This window comes from Artibeus jamaicensis, unplaced genomic scaffold (assembly GCF_021234435.1).
Source record: "Artibeus jamaicensis isolate MK-2021 breed Jamaican fruit bat unplaced genomic scaffold, CSHL_Jam_final scaffold_474, whole genome shotgun sequence".
Taxonomy (NCBI): Eukaryota; Metazoa; Chordata; class Mammalia; order Chiroptera; family Phyllostomidae; genus Artibeus; species Artibeus jamaicensis.
Genome location: NW_026522046.1, coordinates 31,466,428 through 31,491,036, shown reverse-complemented (window position 1 = coordinate 31,491,036; position 24,609 = coordinate 31,466,428). Strand labels below are relative to the sequence as shown.

The following is a 24,609-nucleotide window of genomic DNA, read 5'->3' as shown; positions in this document are numbered from 1 at the left end:
CAAGCAAGCTGTACTGATCTGTTGCCAATATGATACTTAAGGCCAAATGTCTGCATTTTAGAAAATTTAATTATAAAGAAATGAAGAAATTATAAAAAGGCTGCTACCAATAGAAATATTTTCATTAAACATATTTTCGTCCAATTATGAACCCAAGCAGCTCTTTTTTTCTCTTTTCTATTCCAAAACCATTTTGCTGCTGTGTTTACAGCCTGGGACTGCATTGCTGTGCTAGCAAGGGAGACGAGGAAGCAGACGTGAGCAGACACAAAGGTGATAAAGGCTTGTCTCATTTCAATGTTCAACCAGAGTGGAATGCAAACAGCAAGCAGTGCATGACAAAAAGTAAATTAGATCTTTAAAATCCTTCCTTTAATAATCTTAGATGGTACTGGCAGCTCAGGTAAAGCTTTTCCATGAATATGGGATTTTTAGCTCTGTAAAATCCAGTTAAAAGCCAGATAAGAGGTAATATACTTTGTCCCTTCCATATAAATGATGTTTCTTTTTTTTCACACTAGCTTTTAAACACACAGACGTATACACACCTATATCTTTTCTGTTGGCTTCTCATTCTTACATCACTTAATTATATACTCTCCTAGTAAATGTTTTTGAATACCCATTATGGTGGGACACTGACCTGGATACTGGAAACTCAAAGGTCAACAAGACACATGTGTCCTTTGGGAGATCACAGGTTGCCTGGAGGAGTCCTGCACAGAAAACAACCATCCAGTGCAACATGGCAAAATGCTCTGATGCTGGTGTGAATACAGTGCTTGTTGGAGCAGCAGCGAGGGAGCAAGTAGTTCTGACCTTAGAATTAGAGAGTGTGTCCAAAAAACACAGGTAGAACTAGATTGTGAAAGATCAAAGGGAAGGGATTTGTCAGATGTAGTAAACAGAAACAGATTCCTTGGCAGAGGGAACAAAATATTCAAATGTATGGAGACCTATGCTGATGAGGTCTGTTGAAATTTGTACCCATTTTGTCAATTTCAAAATGACATAATACCTTCAAGAAGAGTAGAGCTGCCTTTTTATACTCTCATGAGTTCAGGTTAGTAGGGCTTTCAGATGAGCATTGAGATACACATTAAGGTTGACCCATGCTTGAATTTTGCTCCAGCATCGGCCACCTGGTTGCTAAGGGCTTTTGTGTTCTAGTATCTGAAATAGTGGGACTAGTACTCCATAGAGGACACATTTTATGCTGATTAAAAAACCCTACTTGTAGAAGTTCCCAGGCACCTGAGAAACCCTTGCAAAGTGACTAATTTATGAATGAAGTTGATTAGCACGGCTTTTGGAATCAAATAACCTTGGGTCTAATTATCTGAGTGAGCCTGAGCAATTAAACTCCTCCGAATGTCCGTGTTGTTATCTGTAAAATGACCACAATGGGGCTTAGTAGCACTTCTGGGAAAGTTATAAATACTAAACTAAAGGTATTCCTACAGGCTGTTCCATTGCATCTGCTCAGCAAATGAGTGACTGGAACAATGATGCAGAGATAGTATTCTACTTATCCTAAAACATGATGTAGGCAATGTGGGAAATACTGTGTTTATATGAGAAAGTATGCGTACAACTTTTTTTAGGAATCCACGCCATTCTATCTCCTTTCTAAAATAATCTTTTGTAGCCCCTACACTTCTGAGATGGCATTTGGACTTGCCCACTCTTCTCTGGCCTTTTTGGGGAAGATGGCAGAGAACAATGTGATAAGTACCAAGTGGAAGGTAGAGATAAACAGGAAAAAGATGGCCAGGGCATTCTTGTTTTTGCCATTCTAGAACCTTCTTCCCCCATTCTTACCTTCGACAGAACAGGTTTCTGACATAAGAACATACTGATCATGGTGTAATAGATTCCTAACACACGCATCAGAGGCAGATTCAAGGCGGCGTGAGGCTCTCCTCTCCCGTTTTCTTCCTGGAGCAGGTTTCTTTGTCTCCTGCAGCCACACTCAAGCTGAGCATGTCAGCAGCGGCACAGGAAGATTTGTGATCTGAATCTTGGGCTTGAAGTTGTTTACCGTTGAGCGTATTCAGGCATCATCGCATTTTCTTCCCTCTTTAACATATTACTGGCAGTCGGATGGCTTAAAGGATCTCTGTCCAAATGGAAGCTTTTTCTGCTTTGTTCTCCCCTCCCTCTGCCTCAGACACATGGCCACCTGGCATATGCTGTGCGCTCTCTGTTCAGAGGCTGCCGGCACGCAAACAAAGCCTGAGTGGACACGCACCACCAGGGCAGCCGCGGTGGCTGTGCATTCAGTCAAACCGCTGGCTGGTCGGTCAAACACTCAGATCAAACGTTTTCTTTGACTGAATTAACCACACGGGCAGTAGATCCTGTCATGGATGGACACAAAAAAGAACAGTAGCAATTCACAAGTTCCTTTTCAATGACCCACTTTACTGAAAGACAATTCCCTGAAAATCTTTGATATTTAAAAAATTCAAAATAAATCCTTATTCACAGATGCATTTTAATTACTTTAGAAATTTGCCAAGGAAAGAGAGGAAGAAAAGCCAAAATCTTTGGTTTAAAAGATAATACCCAGATCTTCCTAAAATTACAAGGATTTTTGAAAGCTTTGTAATAGCTATTCTAGATATAACAGGCATATATTCCAGGAGGTAATTATAATAAAAAACAATTTGGAAAGAAAAGAGAATAAACTTGCAAAAAGTAGGTAATAGGATTTTTTTTAAAGTGGTAGCTACACGTCTTTGTGCCATTTCATTTTTTTCCCAGGTGATACTTTGTATAGCACAGCTTGCTTTTCATAAAGAGAAACAAAGAGGCATAAAAGATTCAGTGTCTTAATTCCCTTGGTTCTCTAAATTTACATTATTGGAAGATAAATTCAGTATTTTTTTGAGTTTTAGATGGAGGCACAATTGTTATTTTTGCTAAGAATAATTTTCAGCAAACACGGTAGGTCTCACTAAGTTTAGCACCAAACAGTGTATTTACTGTTACCACAAGGCAGTGCTTCCCCAAGCTGGCGCATTTTCTTCTTCATGTGCAGTAAGATTAAATAGCAGAGGCCAGCGCACTGCACAAGAATATGGAAGCTAAGTGCTATAGCCCCAGTCTTTGAAAGGCACCGTGTATGGATTTGATTCATGTCCAGCATCCATAAGGTCACCACACACAGGTGAGTCAATGTAGCCATGCCCTTGTCATGGCCCAGGGGACCCAAATTTCAAAGAGCCAAATGCCATGGATGGCAGCCACTGTAGACAGGAGTCACATTAACTGTCCTTCTGTGGTCATATCAATTCAGTTTTGCTGATTATCCTCTGTTGAGTGGTAGAGTTTAAAAACAGATAAGGAAGGGCCCTTCCTTCAGTAACCTTGTCTGGCTTATGCAAAGAAAGCAAAATACTAGTACAAGATAATGGATAAAAGATGCCAAATCAATGGGTTCTCTGACTCAGCTCTCTCTATCCCGTCTTCTCCCTTTCCCCTACTTCCATTTCCACTAGCCAGAAACCAAAGTATGTAGCTTGTCGCTTCTGGAATTTTATATGTTCTGAATTGCAATGGTCCAAGTTTAAGTTGTCAAAAACCCTTTTTCCACACTATATCAACATCCTATGATTTCATTTTTTGGACATCAGTTTGCCAGAATATCTATGTCCATGTGTACATCTTATCTGTATCTACTGTTTATGACTTGAAGCTGTGTCATGTATTTATCTTTTAACATATCCATATTTCCTAGAGAAAACAATGTATATACACCTTCATAGTGCCTTTCTCAAGCCAACTTTCCTACTTCGTATAATTTCCTTTTCTAAGAGAATGTATATGTTTATATGTATATAAAGACAACAACCCTTCAATGTATCCATATTTTATTTTCCCTAAAAAACATAAATTTATACTCTTTACCAAGATATTCATTACTAAAAGATTCTAACAATCTTTTTTGCAAGTTAACTTTTCTACCTTATTCATTATAGTTCTTTATCTTGCACTCATTCTCTACTCAGATCAGTATAGAGGAAATATTTTTTCATCTTCCTGTTAATGATCATGAAATTTCACAAGGTGTTTTTCCCCTTTTATTTCTTGTTTGTAAATTTATTCATTTTTTATGTTTGTCTCAAGTGTAACTTATACCTGGAAGATTTTCCTGATTTTCTCATCTCACCTCAAGTCTCAACTATTATAGTTACAGCATTTGCCATACGGTGGTTTGGGTTTATTTGATAATCATTTTCATTCACTATTTATTGAGGATTTATTGTGTGTCCAGTGTTGCAGTAGGAGGTCAAGAAATCATCTTGTCCCTTCCTTTGAGATGTTTACCATCTAGTGGTGAGACAGACCTGAGGACAAATATGATATGTTGAAAAAGCGCTGGAAATATAGAACAACAGATGCGATTATATGAATAAATGTCTACATTATTATGTAGGGCATTGAGACCACAGAAAGAAAAATGCTTGGACTGTGAATGAAGGATGAACAAGAATTGACATGAACCAGATAGCGTATACAGTGAGGTGCAACAGGGCATTCCAGACAGTGAACACACGCAAAGGCATGTGTTTAATCACATGTTTGAGGACAACTAAGTAATTCACAATGCCTGGAACTAACATTGCACAGAGGGAAGTGGCAAGATGTTAGATGAGGGAAGCAGTGAGAGGGCATAAACCTAGTTTGGGGCTCAGTGTGTAGGTAAACAAGGAATACAATAAGATGCACGTATTAGAAATGTCATTTTCAAAAGGTTATGAGATGAGGGGAAGCAATCATGTAGTTTTTAGGAACAAAAATTTAGATTAGTTTTTCATCTAAAACAAGGTAGCAGGAATAGAGAGGTAAAGACAGAAGGAGTTACATAGGTTTTCATGTATCTTTCTTGGGAGGTACCATTACTAAAATAAGAGATGCATGAGAAGGCCAGGTTTAGTCCAAGTAGAATTAATATAACTACAAATTGGGTAAGTTTAGTTTTCACAATGTATCCAGAAGTTTCTTAAGAATTATTACATCTACTATTAGGCTATTAGATCCTTCATGGCAGGATCTTAGCTTTTCCTTCAATATATTTCCACTGCACATAATCCACAGTCTTGCATGTAGCAGCTGAATGAGGAGTGAGTTGACCTGAAACAAGTTTATGCAGGTCTCAGAAACTGTTCCAGTCTGGCTGCTCAAGTCTACAGTAGACTACCTCCACAGCTTCAGAGGCAAAGAAAGTTCAAGAATTTATTCCCTCTGTCGTAGGGGTTTTAAAGGAACTCAGTGATGAGCATGAAGATGTTCTACATAAGCTGTGTTCTCTTTCAAACAATGTGGCATCCCCTTTTGCTGATTCGTGTTTCCTGAGAAGTAAAAATGGTTGGTGACCAGTTTATGATTCTGCTAAGCTAGCTCATCAGTTTCTGGATTCAAGATCCTAGGAAGTAGAATGGTTTTAGATGATAAAAAATATGACATACTACTGTCTCAAAGGCTATAGCACTTCTGCAAACACGAACCTACCTAAATTTAACTGCAAGAATCTGTGAAATATACATAAAAATTTTCCAAGTAAATTTTGTTTGAGCAACGAACCAGGGCCATTTTCTAGTGAGGTGGAAAATAAGGGAGTATTAGGGGTACATCCAGAGCCATATGTTTTTCAATTTGTATTCATTTAGGGTATGTGACATGATTTATTTATGGATCTAACATAACATTTACTATTTTTTTAAGCTCAATTCAACTTTTCTGTAATTGCTTCTGGTCTGCTTTGGAAAATGACTCATTTTGTTTTTTATATCAACTCCTGTACAGTTTTAATAGCATTATAAAATACCATTTTAATTTAAGCTATTTCTCAGGAATATAAACACCAGTTTTTTTAATTGGTGGGATTTCAGTTTCTCAAGAACAACTAACCAATTTATATTTCTAAAGCATTTTTTCCACAAGACTACTTATCCCAATAAAGATATTTTCTAGTTTAATTTTCTGATATGTCTCAAGGTTGGGAGCAAGAAAAAGGAATATAATTGAACAAGTTGGGGCACTATATATATATATATAGTGCCCCAACTTGTTCATATTTATATATATATATATATATGTATATATATATATTTAGTTTTGTAATACTGAGAGAAGGACAAATAATTTGCCAAATCATTATTACAATATTACATCATTCTGAAATTGTTTGTGGTAATATTATACAACATTATCCTACTTTGCATATACTATAGTTTTACACATTGTAATTTAACACAATGAACATAACAGAGAAGACAAATATAAAAAGGATATTTAGATACATTTTACATATCATTAACATGCCATATGCAAACAAAAAATTATATAATGGAAAGTTAGTCAACAAGCAAGAGTAAGAAATTCAAAACAGGTGATATCCAGGAGAATTGAGAATAATTGGAACAGAATTCCTCTGAGTAGAGCGGCCCAAACTTGTGTTGGCTTACATGTTAGTGCAGCTGTTTTAGACCTACAAAGAAGTGAGACTATGTTTATTGCCTTTACTGAAATGTGTTTTATTAAAACGATTCCTTTCTGGCTAAAAAATGTTCAGTCTTGCCATTCTAATTGGGGAATTACACAGTTTTATGATGAAAAACAAATAGCAAAATGTATACATTCATGTGTGGGGAATAAGGTTAGAGAGAATATGTGGGAATGTTTATTTTAAGAATGTTGATTGCAATTGCAGTGCAAGAGTTGGAATAGTTTTAATCATCTTCTAGATAAGAAGGCCTCAGTCTCAGGAAATTCTCAATGGAAAACAAAGAATAAATTTAGATTGAGGGAAAAAAAGGAAATGTTGTAAGATTACCAAAATGGCGTACCAGCCATAGTTCGTGTTTCCAGAGAATATGTGGTTATTGTGTCGAATGTTTCAGTCTTGCTCTCAAGGAACTTCATTCAATCTACATTTTGAGACAAAGGCTATTTATAAAAGTCATGCTCATCCTTCACTTGCTATTAAGAGAAATATTTGGGTATCACATTCCCCTTGGAATGGAGAGCAAGAATACCATTATTTAATTTTGTGAAGATGCAAATATTTTCACTGAATGAATGGAAGGATCTCACACTTGGGACACTTATTCACTTTGGGAAGAACTGTTGGCCTAGAGGATAGGAGAGACTTTCCATACCTTGCCTATTTTTCTTATTTGCTCATTTGCATCAAGGCAGGAGAATTCAGCAGTCATCCTCCTCTAAGAAAGCTGCCCAAGACTTTCTATCTCATATCTTTCCACATATCACAAGGTCAGTCAGATGAACCACATTTAAGCATACAGTTGTACAGAGCTCTGCAGTATGTGTTGTGAGAATTACCAGGGAAGTAAGTTAAGATCTTATTCTAAGGAGTTCCAAAAAAATGCAGACAGGAATCTGAATTTAAGTACATAACTATAAGATTAACATAAATCAGACTTCCGCCAAGATGGAGGCATAGGTGGAAATACTTTTCTTCCTCGCACAACCAAATCTAAAAACAACAAAGTTTTAATAATAATAAACGCAACCAAACCACAGAAAATCAAACAATACAGAGTCGGAAAATAACAAAACGCTCAGCTAAACCGGTGAGAGGGGCGAAGCCAGCAGTGGAGTGGGTTGGGCAAAAAAGATCCCCCGACCCGGGCAGCACACAGGCAGCTGAGGGTGTGAATCCCAGGTACGGGGTAGCTACGGGTGGACCCAGGGAAGGCGTGGTGAGGCTGGCTGTCTATGGTCGCACAGTTGCCCACAGATAAACCAGTGAAGAGGTGAGCATTGAGACAGACTGCGCAGGCCCCCACACAGGGTGGCGGGCTCGCACTTTTGCAACCGGATAAGCAGGAAGGGGCGAGCGGTGAGGCAGACCCGGTGAGTGGAGAGGACTGCCATTGCTCTCTCTCTGACCCCACCCCCACATACAGTGCCACAAACCAGTGACCTGGGTGGCCCCGCCCTGGTGAATATCTAAGGCTCTGCTCCTCATACGTAACAGGCACAAACAGATCAAAACATGGCTCAAGAACAACTCAGAGCCCCAGAGCCAATAAATCTAAGTGATGAAGAAATAGCCAAACTTTCAGAACTGGTTGATTTTAGTCACACATTAGAGGAACATATGAAGGCTAAACCAATTGAAATGAATGGAAATGCACAGGAAACCAAAAGTAATAGAAAGAAAACTGGGACTCAAGTCAAGGGAGCAGACCAGAAGGAAGGAAAAAGTGACCAAAGAGAAAAATATGAAGAAACAAGAATTCAAAAAAATGAGAAGAGGCTTAGGAACCTCCAGGACATCTTTAAACGCTCCAACATCTGAATTATAGGGGTACCAGAAGGGGAAGAGGAACAGTCATGAGTAGAAACCTTATTTGAACAAATAATAAAAGAGAACTTCCCCATTCTGGCAAAGGAAATAGACTTCCAGGAAATCCAGGAAGCCCAGAGAGTCCCAAAGAAGTTGGACCCAAGAAGGAACACACCAAGGCACATCATCATTACATTAGCCAAGATTAAAATGAAGGAGAGGATCCTAGACGTGGCAAGAAATGAGGGGACAGTCACCTACAAAGGAGTTCCCATCAGACTGTCAGATAATTTCTCAAAAGAGACCTTCCAGGCAAGAAGGGGCTGGAAAGAAGTATTTCAAGTCATGAAAGCCAAAGACCTACAACCAAGATTGATCTATCCAGCAAAGTTTTCATTTAGAATGGAAGGACAGATAAAGTGCTTCTCAGATAAGATCAAATTCAAGGAGTTCATCATCACCAAGCCCTTATTATATGAAATGTTAAAGGGACTTACCTAAGAAGAAGAAGATAAAAAAGATGAACAGTGAAAGGACAGCAAACTCACAGTTATTAAGAACCACACCTAAAACAAAAGCAAACTAAGAGGACAGCTAGATCAGGACCAGAACCATAGACATGAAGATCACATGGAGGGTTAGCAATAGGGGAGTGGGAGAAGGAGAAGGGGAGAGAAGGTACAGAAAATAAGTAGCATAGACAGTAGATAGAAAATAGATAGGGGGGAGGGTAAGAATAGTAGGGGAAATAGAGAATCTAAAGAACCTGAGACACGTGTTCATGAACTAAAGTGGGGGGAATGGTGGGGGAGGGATGTACAGGGTGGAGGGGAATGAAGGGGGGAATAGAACAAATGTAATGGCATAATCAATAACATAAATATATTTTAAAAAGATTAACATAAATCATACCACATCACAAATTGCCACATGACATAAGAAAAAAACATTTTACCTACTGTTTTAATTAAGGTTAATTTTATGATGAACAGAACTTTTTCTGGGGCTTGCCCAAAGGTCATGTTACAATCTACAAAAGAATAAAAAGGTGATTTTTGTAGTTTTACATTAAATATATATTAAAATGTATTCATGATATTATAATAATGAGGCCTGAAAGGATAGTTTGGTGTTTTTTCTATAGTAAATTTTCCTATTGTCTTGCATTGAATCCCTTTGAAAGAGTGTTATTCTGTGAGCTTTCTAATACTGATTCTTTATGTGACATGAATTATGTAATTTTTAGAACTGGAAAAACAGTTATTTACCATTTATGTGTTGCAGGAATGCAGAAGACAGAAGGGCTGATAAGAAATATTGAATAATGGCTTGACTCCAAAACTACCTTTCTAGGCCACACTTTGGTAAACACTGAATTAAAAATCACACATCCACGGAACATTAAGGAAAGAAAGAACTCGAAGATTGTCTAGTCTACCCTTATCATTTGTGCAGATCCAGAAACAAACCAGGGAACTAAGTGGCTCATCCAAACAGTCAAAAGCAAGTTCATAACTGGACCTGAACTGAAACCCAAGTAGTCTGTCTCATGGTTCTGTTTGTTTCTCCAAATTCTCCTAGTTCTCTAAATAGTATAGTTTAAGCTTTAAAGATTTTTTGTAAAGGTACTAGAACCAAATGGTTCAACATTTAGAAAAGGTATGCAGTAAAAAAAGTACATTTTTCATCTCTTGCCCCTTTTAGTTACTTCTCATCAGCTCCCCTGCCCCTGAACACATCCTTATGGAGGTAATCTCCTTCAGGACATTACTCAGAATCACCATTTCATTCAGTCTTCCTTGCACATTCTACTTCAACTGAAACCCATACTCTCAATGCTCTGGGCCCTGTTTCCCTCCTTTAACTCCTCCACAGAACCAATCACCCTTTACCATATCGTGGGTTTTACTTTTTTGGCTTATTGTCTCTCCACACAAGAATGTGACATACACAGAGGAAGGAGTCTGTTTCTTTACCTACTACAGGATCCAGCAAAAATAATGCCCCTTTTTATTACAAAATCATAAGCATGTAATTCTGTAATGTAACAATATCACTCTCAAGCACACCATGTGACATTTTAAGTGAAATGTTCCAATTAAAACTATAAATTTTTACAGCTGTATTATTACCCACCAGCCACACTGAAGCAAGCCTTACTTCTGTGGAACCCTGTATATCTCCAGTGCTTAGCGGGGGCTCAAGAAATGTTTGTTGGATGAAGTTGAACAACTGGGAGTCTAAGTACTGGTGCTGTTTAGAATATCTGTCCTTGAATATTCTATAATTTCTGCTCTCTGAGTAATGATGCTATGTTGTTTAGTATGTGGATATTCGTAACCATTACTGTACGTTATAGACTTGTACCACTTGATGTTTTCACCAGGAGATGCATCTTAGCTGATAATGAAATTATGCCTCTACATTTTTTGATTTGCATTAGCATGGTTTTCTTTTGTCCATCTTTTAACTTTTGCATTGTATCGTTATGTTTTCTGTTTTTATTCCCAGTGTTTTTTGTGCACTTTCACTATGTGGTCTCTGATTTTGGTATATGTGTGTATCATGTGCATGGCTGTGCACATGCACACTGGCGTTTAGTGTTCAGGGATATTTTTCTATTATTATAGTTTTAACACCCTTGTTTTTTTTTTACTGATTTTGAAAGTGTCTATTGGTTCCAAATAATAGTAAGATTGGTACATTTTCCTCTTTCTTCCTCTCTCTGTTTTCCAACATTTGATTATCTCTTTTATTTTTCATTTTTGTACTATTGAATATGAACAAATTTATATTACTTAACTTGCTAAGTTTAAGTGATATATTTAGTATTTTATATACATGCTATTCTAGATGAGACAATCAGTAAGAATTCCTATATACCTAATTTTTTCTATTCTCCAATGAATTTTTGTGTCATATTTATTATAATATATTGGAGAAAATAAATTATTATACCAATTTAGGAAATGGATAACCCATGTGTTTGATTTCCTATTGTTGCTGTAACAAATACCACAAAATTAGTGACTTAAATCAACCCAGATTTATTACCTTATGGTTCCAGATGCCAAAAGTCCAAAATCAGTCTCACTCTAAAGTCAAGGTTTGGCAGGGATGCTTGCTAAGAGTGGCCGCTATGGGAGAATCCACTCCCTTGCCTTTTCCAGCTTCTAGTCAGCCTGCATTCCTGAGCCCATGGCTCCTTCCTTCTATTCAAAGCCAGCAGATTGGCATGGTCAAATCTTTTTCTGCTTCAGTTGTTACACCACCTCCTCTGACCCTGATCTTCTGCCTCTGTGTATAAAGGCCCTTATGATTTCATTGGATATACCTGGATGAACCATGATAATGTTCCTTTCTCAAGAGTCCTAATTCATTTCCATTTGCAGAATCTTATGCTATATAAGGTCAAATATTTACAGGTCTCAGGATTAGGATGTGGGCATCATGGAGGTGGTATTTTGGGGGCATTATTCAACCTGACATTTGATGCTATACTATACAGTGACAAAATACTTGATAAAACATTCACTTACCATAAACGGAAACATTTAAAATATGCCCATTGATCTTATGATCCCAGGTAGAATGGAAGGTTGGGCAAGATGGTTCCAGGAAGAATATCAGAAGGAAATTTTGTTGCTTTGTGCTACCTATGATAAGGTACAACAAAATGAGCTCAGAAAAGTGAGGGCATTTGAGCAAGTTAGCTTTTGTTTAATTGAGGTAAATTGACACACAACATTATGTTACTGGCTTCTCCAAAAAGTTTGTTTAGTTTTTTTCTGTACGACAACTCTAGCAGTGCTTAGCTGTCTTTAACTTCCTTGGAAACAATTTTATTAGATTGTATTGTGACAGTTGTCATACCAGTGTGCATTTAAAAAAATCAAAATTGGTAAATTTTTGTGCAGCCATTTTAATATTGAAGATGGAAGAAGATACCCAAACTTTTCAAGGTATTATTCTTCATTATTTCATGAAAGGTAAAAATACAACTGAAGCACACGAAAAGATTTATGCAGTGTATGAAGAAGATGCTGTGACTGATCAAATGTGTCAAAAGTGGTTTGCAAAATTTCTTGGAACTCTTGACATTTTGGCCAAATAATTCTTGGCTGTGGGGCTGTCATGCATTGGAAGGTATTTAGCAGCATCCCTGGCCTCTAACCACTAGAAGCCAATAGTCAGAGATACTGACATACTCAAAATGTCCAAATCAATAAAGATATTGGTGAAAATAAAAATGTTTCTTTTATAGAAAAAATAACCATTGGCCAACCCAATAGTTTCAGGGGTACAGGATAATGATTCGATATTTGCAGATATTACAAAACAATCAGAACAATAAATGTTTAGTTAACATGCATCACCATGCAGTTATGAATTTTTTCTTGTGATGAGAGCTTTTAAAATTTACCCTCCTATCAACTTCCAGATAACATCACAGTGTTATTAATTGTGGTCACCCTGCTGCACATTATGCCCACATGACTTATTTTGTAACTGGAGTTTGTACTTATTGACCCCCTTTATCCATTACAGGAGGGCCTTTTGCAACACTAAAACTTGAGTTCTTGTATGTTTCTTACGTCCTAAGATCGCAATTCTCTAGATAATACAGTGTCCCCAAAAGGAGACAACCATGTGGAGAAAATTTGGATCCACAGGCTTTCTGAATCCGAGCGTTCCCAGCCAGACTGCAGATTCTTCAGTGCTGAAGATGATTGTGTGAACCACTAATTTCTTGTGTGATGGTGGTAATGGGTGAATTTCAAATAACATATTTTATGTATTTATATTTCCTTTGTCATCATAAGTGATATTCTTTGGCTTCTAGATATTTCAAAAGAAATATCTAGACAGAATCAAGAAATTCTTCTGTCTTTTCCAACATGCTCTTTCCTAACTTATTTTTCATTATTTCTTTATCATTAGGGATTATACTTTTGCCTATTTTGATGTAACTCTGATCATTTTGTTTGTTTTGCAGTTAAAAATATTCTATGCTTTCTTCCAGTTTTCTTGTGATTTTTTTTATCACTTTTCTTAATTAACTGAAATCTCTTCCTCTAGCGTTTTTTTAAAGGCCTCTTGGGAATAAAATTCATGTTTCTTGCATGTGCAACACAATTATTGGTGAGTTTTATACTTGAGTATAGCTTGTCTTAATATAAAATCCATGGTTCATGCTTTCTCTTCTTAAGTGCCATTTAGGTAACTTCTCCACTGACTGCTGGTATTGAAATTTTCCATGGAGAAAACAGAGACCAGGATGATTTGTTTTTCTCTCATAAGTAATCTGATACTTTTGCTTGTCTCTGTACCTTTAATGTCCAATGTTTTTAATGGACTATGTCTTGGCCTATTTTAGGTCAGATTTTTTTTATGACACAAAGTGTTCTTTTTTTGTTATAAAAAGATAAGTCCTGTTTTGTAATCTTTTTCCTGTGGTAAAGCATAGTTGATGTAACATTTACTATTTTAACCATTTTTAGGTACTGTTCAGTAACATTCAGTACATCCACATCACTGTGCGGTCATTACCGCCACTCACCTCCAGATTTGTTTCCGTTTTTCTCAAACTGAAACTCTGGGCCCATTAAACACATTAAACCCATTAAAGCCATTCCTTTCTCTCCCAACTTCTGACAAACACTCTTTACCATTCATATTTCTGTCTCTATGAATTTGACCTCTTTAGATATATTGCACATAGATTGAATCATACAGTATTTACTCTTTTGTGATCTTTTATAATTAAAAAATTATATCTTTAGGAATACTTTTCTGTTTTTGTTTTACCTTGCTTTTCTTATGAGGGACTCAAATTAAGCATATACTGAGAATATTTCCACCTAAATTGAATAGCTAATACTTTAAGTTATTTTTAAGTCTTTCTCTTTTATTTTTTACTCTTCTAGACTCTTACTACTTTTTTTCTAAAGTGACCATTCTTCTTCATGACTTTCATGTTTATTTCTGCAATTATTTTTTCCTACTTCTCTTCTGAGGTAAGACAGCTCATGTTTCAGCTCAAAAATTTCTTGATATCTTTTACCTGAGTTCTTTACTTGTGTAATGTTACAGAGGCCCTTGTTTCATGAGGTATGGGGCTGACTTTGCCCTCAAGTCCCCCCATCTGCCACAGATGAAAGTAACACTACCAAGACATGATCTGCTTGGGGAGGAGAGGTGGCCAGTTTCTCAGAGGAGAAAGAACAGGAGCCTCTTCCTCAATGACTTTAACTAGGTTATAATACACAGGAATACAGGTGGCAAGGATCAAACAATAGATAACATTTCAGAGAAATCTGAGGGCTTAGTCTGAGTCAGAGTCTGTCAGGAAGGGGGTTTGCAGAAAATATAGGGTTTCCTGCTTGGACCCTTAACACATGAATGAAAGCACTCTTATCAAAGCAGTCTTCACAGGATTTTTAGGAATTCTTTCTTGTGCCAGATTTCCCTGGATCTGCTCTAGCAAGGCAAGGAGCTGCACCCCTCCCCATCAGGCTTTCAGACTTAAGTGGATTAGAGCCAGGAAGTGCTTCTCCCAGAGGATGTGGGCACTTGGGCTATGTCACATAGCCAGGGAGCAAGGGTCTATTACTTGCTCTTTGTTGCAGTCCCCAAGTCCTTCCATGATGGCCTCCCAAGTGATCAGTCTGGCTTAGGTTGCCCCTCGCTGTGAGGGGTCTTACTTGTCTCTGACTTCTGACCATACTTTGGGGGCAAGGAGAGGAAACTGAGGCAGTATTTGCTACCAGAGAAAAGCTTTGTCTCCTGTGGCTCGCATTCCAGAGGTCTCTCACTCATCCTTGGTCATGGGGGATAGTTATAATTCCTGAAACCAGGCAGAGCAGTCCCCAACAATGAGGTGTTTTTTTTTCAGTTCATGCTGAAATATGTGTCTGTGATGTTCATGGGCACCACAACTAATGTGTTTACTCTGTAGTGTGCTTTATGCTTCATTTTGTATATTATCTTTGTATAGATGCTGTCTTAGTTCCTTTTGTATTACTCATCATGGGATAAATTGGAGTTTTCCTGGACAAGTTATTTGCAGGAATTTTCTGTAGAGTTAGATACTCCAAATTATCTTTCCTCTGCTGACAAATAACTCCCTAGGCTGCTTTGTGCTAAAATTTCTGGGAAATTTTATTTAGCTCTCCCTCCTCTGCCCCTTTCACTCAGACCACTTCCGGTGTGGGGGCAGGGGTGCCATCAGTGCTGCTCAGGCTTGTTCCTACTCCCGTTGCTGCAAAAAAGGGGCTATAGTCCCAACTCACAACAAGCCACTTACCTTCGGGAAATATGTTTTTGCTGGTGCTTACTGAAATATGCTGCTGCTGAGCGATTTGATAACTCCTGTATTATTCTCTGTTATTTCTCCTATGTAGCTTCTCTCCAATGCATTCGCTTCAATTCTGCTTCCTAGTTCCCCCTGAAAATGCAGTTAGAGAGGTTTCTATTATCACTGTGGCTTTTGCATGATTTCTAGCAGGAGAAATGGAAGTTATGTGCTGGGAAATTCCCTTAATCATTTCTAATCTGAGCTCCAGGAAGTATTATAAGTTTCAGATTGGTAAATAAGTGACTTTCACATTGTATCGTGTAGCTCTTGTGGTTAGGTCCCACGACATTACCTGTAGTGTGGTTCACGGGACTCTTCTAATGTTTTCTTTGTATTTATCTTCTTGTTTATTCCTGTATCCCAGGGAGTGCTTATTATAATATCTGTCACATAGTAAGTGCTTAACCGATGTTTGTTGAATCTAGTTGATGAATGAATTGTGGATGTTCTATGTCAAAATAATGGTGAAATTTTATGACAGTGAGTATTTTATCTATCCATTTCTTAATTGATTTTTGTTGAAATTGTAAAGCAAGACTTTTAAATATGGCCATTGATCGACTACAAATTTAGACAACAATAGTCCTGACATATAAAAATAACTCCTGCATACGATGAGAAGTGCATTTTACCAACTATATAGATTTAATTGGATGTGCAAAATAAAACGATGGTATAACAAATGTTTTGTATTTGTCTTCGTATCTGAGATCATTTACTTAAACATTTGAATTTATCTGTTTCTTTTTACCTACTTCAATAGTTTAAAAGGTTCACATTATGGGAATGAACTAATCAATAACGAATTGAAACTCTTTGCTGTTTTCTTAGCAGAGCACACAATGTACCATTTATATGGACTTTCCCCCAGTGGTTAAGTGATTCTTTATTTTAACTTTTTAGTTTTCTTGCTCTGTCTTTATATCATATTTAAATTGACATGATATTAAAGCAGCAATTTATGTAATTACAAAGAGTTTTCTAATCTCTGGATTTATACTGATATGTAATCTTCTCAAGATGAAATAAAAGCTATTGGTTAGTATGCTGGGCAAGAAGATACCAATTTTCAATTATCATCCAGTGTAAAGTAAGCCTACTGAGCACGAATAGTATATTTGGTATTAATTATATTAATGTAATTGCTTTTTATTAATTTTAATACTTAACCAATGAGATCATATCTGGAATGGAATTTTCAAGGTTTGCAGACATTTATCATAACCTCCCTTGAATTTTATTATAAAAAATATAAAATGTAAATGCATTTTATATTCTTCACATTTGCATATGTTAAAAAATTCAATTTCTATTTCTTAAGAATAAAATGTTTTGTTGAGTTGGTGAAACATTAATTCTAAAATATTTTATTAATACTTATTGCTCCTACAATATTTATAATGTTAAATAAAAAGGCATTATTTGATTTATTTCCATGTAAGAAAAGATATGTTTCCTCATATTCCATTTTGCTATATGGGGAATATATTTAGGTGAACTACAAAATTAATATATTTCCAATCGAGGAGTAAATAACCCACATGAATAAATTCTGGAGATCTAGTGTATAACAATGTGACTTATTCTTAAATACTGTATGACATTCTTGAAATTTGCTAGAAAGGTTGATCTTAAGCATTCTCACCACATATACATGAACAAAAGGTAATTATGAAATGATGAATATGTTAATTAGCTTGATTGTGGTGATTATTTTACAATGTGTATGTATACCAAAACATTAAGTTATATGCCTTAAATATACACAATTTTTATTTGTCAATTGTAACTCAATAAACATGGGAAAAGGTAGGAATTTTTAAAAAGTGAGTCAGTTAACCTAGCCTACCTGAGGGAAGTGGGGTACAACAGACCATGAACATTCAAACGCAGTACTTATTTGGGGCTATTTTAGAGACTGTTTAAAAGTATCAAGAGTGATACTGAAGACGTTAACATAGACTTTAGGAGGGCATTTAAATTCTCCCAGTTCTAAACTTAACTCACATTACATTTAAATATTTAAGAATACGCATACATAATTATTGTAAGCACTCTGTAAAAGAGCAATACCTATTAGAAACTGTAAGAGTGAATGTTCCATAGATATTTTTCTCCAGAATTTAATCATCTCCAAGAAGTGAAACTTTTCCCCTTTGATAACAAATGTCTCCCCATTTCCCCTCACCCTGAGTCCCTTCGCAACTGTCCCTCTATTCTCTATTTCTAAGACTTTGACTATACTAGAAGTACTGAAATGGCACATCCAAGGTTAGGACTTGAAACTTCTATGCCTTCCATCTGGAATGTTCTCTCTCTGCCCCTCTCATTACTGGTCAGCAGCACTGTGCAGAGGCCCCTGTGGCCCAGCAAAGAAATGAGGCCCTCAGTGCCATAGCCTGCAAGGTACTGAATGTTCTGATAAGCACTCGAACCAGTGAACTGAAGAGGTCGTTTGAGCCCCAGATCAGTTCTGAGATGTGGCCATGACTTACAAGTGACAGCAACTTCACGAGAGGCCTGTGCCAGGCCATGAAACAAGATGTATCCAGATTCCTGACCCTTAAAAACTATGACATAATAAATATTTGCTGTTTAAGCTGCTAGGTTTTAGGGTGATTTGTTATGTAGCAGTAAGTGGGGAAATATGAAAGTGTGCACAATCTCATCTACTTCACAGAATAACATTTATAAAGTATTTAGAAGTATGTCTGGTATACTTAGCTGTTTTTTAAGTCAAAATGACTGTTATTAAGCAGGAAATAATGGATATTGATGTGGATAGAAAGCACTTACATTTCAGTCATTTTTATTCATTCTTCACATTTAATTTATTGCCAGATTTTGTTGATTTTTCTTCCGAAATTATCTCCATGTCTCTTATAACGTCCTTGAATCTGCTTTTCTTTCCTTCCACCCTAAAATCTGCTTTCCACACTGTAAATAGGTTCTTTTCAACCAGAAACAGGTCATTTCATTCTTCAGCCATCATTCTCCATAGCTTTTCAAAGCTCCTCATGATTTTGGAAGAAAGGAAGGAAAGAAGGAAGGTAAGAAAGAAAGAAGAAAGGAAGAAATACCTTACAAGGCTCTTTGTTCCTGGCCCCTGCCTGTGCTTTTTGGCATTTTCTTTCTAACTCTCTCAACACTGTACCTGAACAGGTCTTGTTTTAGTTTACTTCGTAGTTATACCGTGACTTCTCTCCCCACAACTTTCTTGCACATAATTCTTTCTCCTGCAGGGAACATATGCACTCCTTCAGTTGACTCCTTTCTTTCAGCTTCAAATTAATCATCACTTCCTCTTTCATCTTAGGAATTACTTATTTTGAGACCAATTACCATCAAAAGTAATGCAATTATTCTGACAAAACACATCATAGTTTGTGATAAGGTAAATTAATTGTTTTTTAAATAAATATTTGCTTCTCTCACTATATTGTAAACTTTTTAAAAGTGGCGATTAGGTCTGTTTTATTGTTGTGCAAAATTTGATTTCAAGCTTCCAGCTTATGCCTGATACATAGAAGGTATTCAAGAAATACTTGTGGGGTGAAGAGCAGAGTGGTTGCAGTGCAGCCCGGCAGTAGTGGCGGTGGCAGCAGTGGCATCAGCAGCATCAGCAAGGGTCTGGATCTGAGAATGTTGGCCTCACAGGCTGAGAACACATGGAAATGAGCTGGAGGCAGTGCGGGTGCCACTGGGCACAGCACCCAGGTGGAAATGAGTTCTCAACAGTTTCCTTGGTTTGGAACTCCTTCCAGTGGGCTAAGCCAGGCTCCTTCACAGATTGCAAACAGTGGTTCTACAGGACTGATAAACCCAGCAGCTGCAGATCACAAAAAAGAGTAGGAGGAAGCGGTGAACACCAGGATATCTACTGGAAGAGGAAACCCAACAACAAAGGAACCACAACAGATAGCAGCAGAAGAAGGTGAAGGAGGGAGTGGAAACCACGCAAACCTCAATCCAGGATCTATCTGGAAATACAACTAAATAGTGGAGAAACTACCCAGTACAGACAACTGAATAAGAGCAAAAGAGAATCCTCAAAATCTTGTATACACGGAAGAACTAGCTTCAACACAGCCTGCCATCACCAGCACAATGAAATACAAGAGGTGGTGGACAGAGTGACCCTCAGTTAACCACCTGGTGGGAAGGACCCACCAAAGAAAGACCCCAAAACAATCAAAACCTAAAGACAAACATAGAGCCAACTTAAACAACAGCCCAAGACCAGTGAGCTTGGGAGATCAAGGAGACTACACCACTGAAACTCACAGGTATTCTACTACAGAAGTTCACACCATAAACCCAGGAACCAGAACAGATCAATTTAAGAAGCTGAAGCTAACAAGAAGACTCTCACAATGGGAAGACAAAGAAACAATCCCTAAATGAAAAGGAAGGAGGAAGCCTCAGAAAGAATATTAAATGAAATAGAGGCAAGTCAACTATCAGATATTGAGTTCAAAGCAATGGTTATCAGGAAGTTCAATGAGCTCACAAAGAGCTACCAGAAACTACAGGGAAACTACAGTGAAGTCACTGCAAACTATAACAACATGAAAAAGAAAATAGAAATGATCAACAAGGGCCAAGAGGAAATGAAGAATACAATTTCTGAACTGAAGAGTGCAGTGGAATCAAAAGAAGATTTTGTTTATCTTTTTTGAAAAGATAAAATCAACAAGCCTTTAAGCAGGCTCATCAAGAAAAAAAGAGAGAGGACCCAATTAAACACAATAAAAAATGAAAGAGGAGAGATTACATCTGATGCCACAAAACACAAACCATTGTAAGAAACTACTATGTAGAACTGTATGCCAAGAAATTTGAAAACCTAGGTGAAATAGACAAATTTTTAGAAAAATACAATCTTCCAAAACTCAATGAAGAAGAAGCAGAAAGCCTGAACAGACTAATAACCGCAGCAGTAATAAAAAAACTCCCAACACGCAAAGCCCTGGACCAGATGGTTTCACGGGAAAATTCTACAAAGCATTTAAGGAAGAGCTAACTCCTGTTCTTCACAGGCTATTCCAAAAAATCCAAAATGATGGAAGAATCCCAAACTCTTTTTATGAAGCCAGCCTCATCCTAATCCCAAAACCAGATAAAGACACAACAAAGAAAGAAAACTTCAGGCCAATATTGCTGATTAACATAGATGCTAAAATCCTCAACAGAATATTGGCAAACCTCATCTAGCAATACATTAAAAAGATCATACACCATGACCAAGTGGATTTCATCCCAGGGATGCAAGGATGGTTCAATATTTGCAAATCAGTAAATGTAATACATCACGTAAACAAAAGCAAAGACAAAAATCACATGATCATATCAATAGATGCAGAAAAAGCTTTTGATAAGGTACAGCACCCATTTATGATAAAAACACTCAGCAAAGTGGGAATAGAGGGAATATTCCTCAACATAATAAAGGCCATATATGAGAGACCTACAGCCAACATCATACTCAGTGGGCAAAAATAAAAGCTTTTCCACTAAGATCAGGAACAAGACAAGGTTGTTCACTTTCACCACTTCTATTCAATACAGTATTGCAAGTTTTAGCCACAGCAATCAGACAAAAAAAGGAAATTAAAAGGCATCCAAACCGGAAAGGAGGAAATGAAACTGTCATTGCTTGAAGGTGACATGATAATGTACATGGAAAATCCTATAGACTCCCCCAAAAAACTGCTCAACCTAATAAATGAATTTGGTAAAACAGCAGGATACAAAGTCAATATCCAGAAATCAAAGACATTTTTGTATACCAATAATGAAACAGCAGAAGCAGAAATCAAGGAAAAAATTCCATTCAATATAGCAAAAAGAAAAATAAAATACCTAGGAATAAACCCAACCAAGGAGGTAAAAGACCTGTATGCAGAAAACTACACAACACTGAAGAAAGTAATCAAGGAAGACACAAACGAATGGAAACATATATCGTATTCACGGATCAGAAGAATTAATATTATCAAAATGTCCATACTATGCAAAGCCAGTTACAGATTCAATGCAATACCTCTTAAAAGTCCCAATGGCATATTTCACAGAAATAGAACAAACACTTCAAAAATTTATATGGAACAATAAATAATCCTGAATAGCTGCTGCAATTTTGAGAAAGAAGAGCAAAGTGGGAGGGATCACGATACCTGATACCAAACTGTATTACAATGCCACTGTAATAAAAACAGCCTGGTACTTGCATAAAAACAGGCACATGGACCAATGGATCAGAGCAGAGAGCCCAGAAATAAACCCAAGTCTCTATGGTCAATTAATATTCAACAAAGGGGGCAGCAACATAAAATGAAGTAAAAATAGCCCCTTCAACAAATGATGTTGAGAGAACTGGACAGCTACATGCAAAAAAATGAAACTTGAGCACCAACTTACACCATACACCAAAATAAATTCAAGGTTGATAAAAGATTTAAATATAAGCTGTGGCACCATTAAAGTCCTAGAGGAGAACATTGGCAAGAAAATCTCAGATACTTCACACAGCAACATTTTTACTGATATGTCCCCTAGACCAAGGGACATAAAGGAAAGAATAAACAAATGGGCTTTCATCAAAACATAAAGCTTCTGTACAGCTAAAGAAAACAGTATTAAAATAAAAAGAGAACCAACTGTAGGGAAAAGCATCTTTGCCAATGATACCTCAGACAAGGGTTTAATCTCCAAAATATACAAAGAATTACATGACTCCACTCTAAGAAGATAAGCAACCCAATTAAAAAGTGGGCAAATGACTTGAACAGACACCTCTCTAAGATGGACATACGGAGGATCCAGAGACACGTGAAAAGATGTTCAATATCACCTGCTATCAGAGAGATGCAAATTAAAACCACAATGAGATACCACTTTATACTGGTCAGAATGGCTGACATAAACAAATCAACAAACAACAAGTGTTGGAGAGGTTGTGGGGAAAAGGAGACCCTAGTTCACTGTTGGTGGGATTGCAGACTGGTACAACCATCATGGAAAACAGTATGGAATTTTCTCAGAAAACTAAAAATGGACCTGCCTTTTGGCCCAGCAATTCTACTGCTAGGATTATATCCTAAGAACCCTGAAATACCAATCCAAAAGAACCTATGCATCCCAATGTTCATTGCAGCACAATTTATAATAGCCAAGTGTTGGAAACAACCTAAGTGCCCATCAGTAAATGAATGGATCAAAAAACTATGGTACATTTACACAATGGAATTCTATGAAGCAGAAAGAGAGAAGGAGTTCCTACCCTTTACAACAGCATGGATAGAACTGGAAAGCATTATGCTGAAATGAGCCAGATAGTGAAAGACAAATACCATATGATTTCACTTTAACAGGAACCTAAACAGCAGAACAAACAAGCAAACAAAATATAACCAAAGACACTGAAATAGAGAATAGGCTGACAGTGATCAGGGGGAGAGGGGAGGGAATTTCATGGGGAAAGGGGAAGGGTTTATAAGAACAAGTATAGAGGACACATGGACAACAAATAAGGGGGGTGGAAATGGGAGGGAGGTGGGGAGCACTGGGGGGATGGGCTGGGATGGGAGTAAAAGATAGAAAACTGTACTTGAACAACAATGAAATAAAAAATGCTTAACCCCCCCAGAAAAACAACAACAAAGCATTTTTCGATCTTTATTATTAGAATATTTATTAACATACACAATATAGAGAATTCTCATATTTTCATGGGCAGCATCACTGATATTTTTCATATTTAGTTCATCTATCTTTCTCTTTGTTTCCAAGTTTAATATAATTGTATTTTATTTTATTTTTAAATATTTTTATTTATTTATTTTTAGAGAGGGGAAGGGAGGGAGAAAGAGAGAGAAACATCAATGTATGGTTGCTTCTCATGTGGCCCCCACTGGGGACTTGGCCCACAACCCAGGCACGTGCCCTGACTGGGAATCGAACCTGAGACCCTTTGGTTCGCAGCCCATGCTGAATCCACTGAGCTATGCCAGCCAGGGCCTCAATATAGTTGTATTTTAGATACACATATTGTAAAGCTGTTCATCTAGATGAGGATCAGAGACAGAGGAAGGAAAAGAAATGAAAGCTAGAGACATTAAATATCTAGTAGTTAACTTCTAGACTGCGTTAGGCCATTTTATGGGTTCCTTCTTAATTGTCCCTCATAAGTTGTTTATTATTATTATTATTATTATTATTATTATTATTATTATATAGGCACCAAACGTATCCTCAAAATAGTTGTGGCCAATTTTCTTCCTCAATGGTGTAAGAGAATGTAACATTTAATATTCTAGGACATACTATTTTTTTTAGTCTCAAGTATATTGTGAGTTCCTGTCTTACAGTAGTCATCCATAAAACACTCTTTTTAAAAATCTCTTTTCAGTTACTTTTTCTGGATTTTTCAACAGCTTCTTTTTTCCTCACAATTTCTATGCATTTTAAACAACTCCATTTACAAACTTGGTGACTGAGCATAAAACCTGTAACTAGCCCTGGCTGGTGTGACTCAGTTGGTTGGAGTGTCATCTGGTAACCAAAAGGTTGCTGATTCAATTTGCAGGCAGGGCATGTACCGAGGTTATGGGCTTGGTCCCCTTCTGGGCAAATAGAAAGGCAAACCAATCAATATTTCTCTCTTGCATAGATGTTTCTCTTTTTCCCTCCTTCTCTCCCTCTCTTTCTCTTTAAAAACCAATGAAAAAAATGTTCTTGGGTGAGGGGAAAAGAAAAAGCCTGTAACCAAAGTACAAAGTGCATAGTATTTGATTCTCTTTCAAATAGACAAGAACTTATTTCTGTTTGGAGCGATCAAAGGGACAAGGCAGTTGGCAAATACCAAGTCATGATTATGGGTTAAACATTATCCTGTTCACTCTAAGGCCAAATGCTGAAAGAATTCATTGGC

At 37.1% G+C, this 24,609-nt stretch overlaps 1 long non-coding RNA gene across 1 annotated transcript in view; it reads right to left on the bottom strand.

The window, feature by feature from the left end:
• Positions 1-11,865: 11,865 nt before the first annotated feature.
• The window catches only part of LOC128626276 (uncharacterized), a 41,165-nt gene continuing 28,421 nt past the window's right edge, over positions 11,866-24,609 (bottom strand). Inside the window, exons 3-4 of the long non-coding RNA XR_008390197.1 lie at positions 15,627-15,767; positions 11,866-11,976 (exon numbers count right to left, since the gene is read on the bottom strand). This is a non-coding gene — a long non-coding RNA (uncharacterized LOC128626276). The remainder of the gene's footprint in view (positions 11,977-15,626; positions 15,768-24,609) is intronic.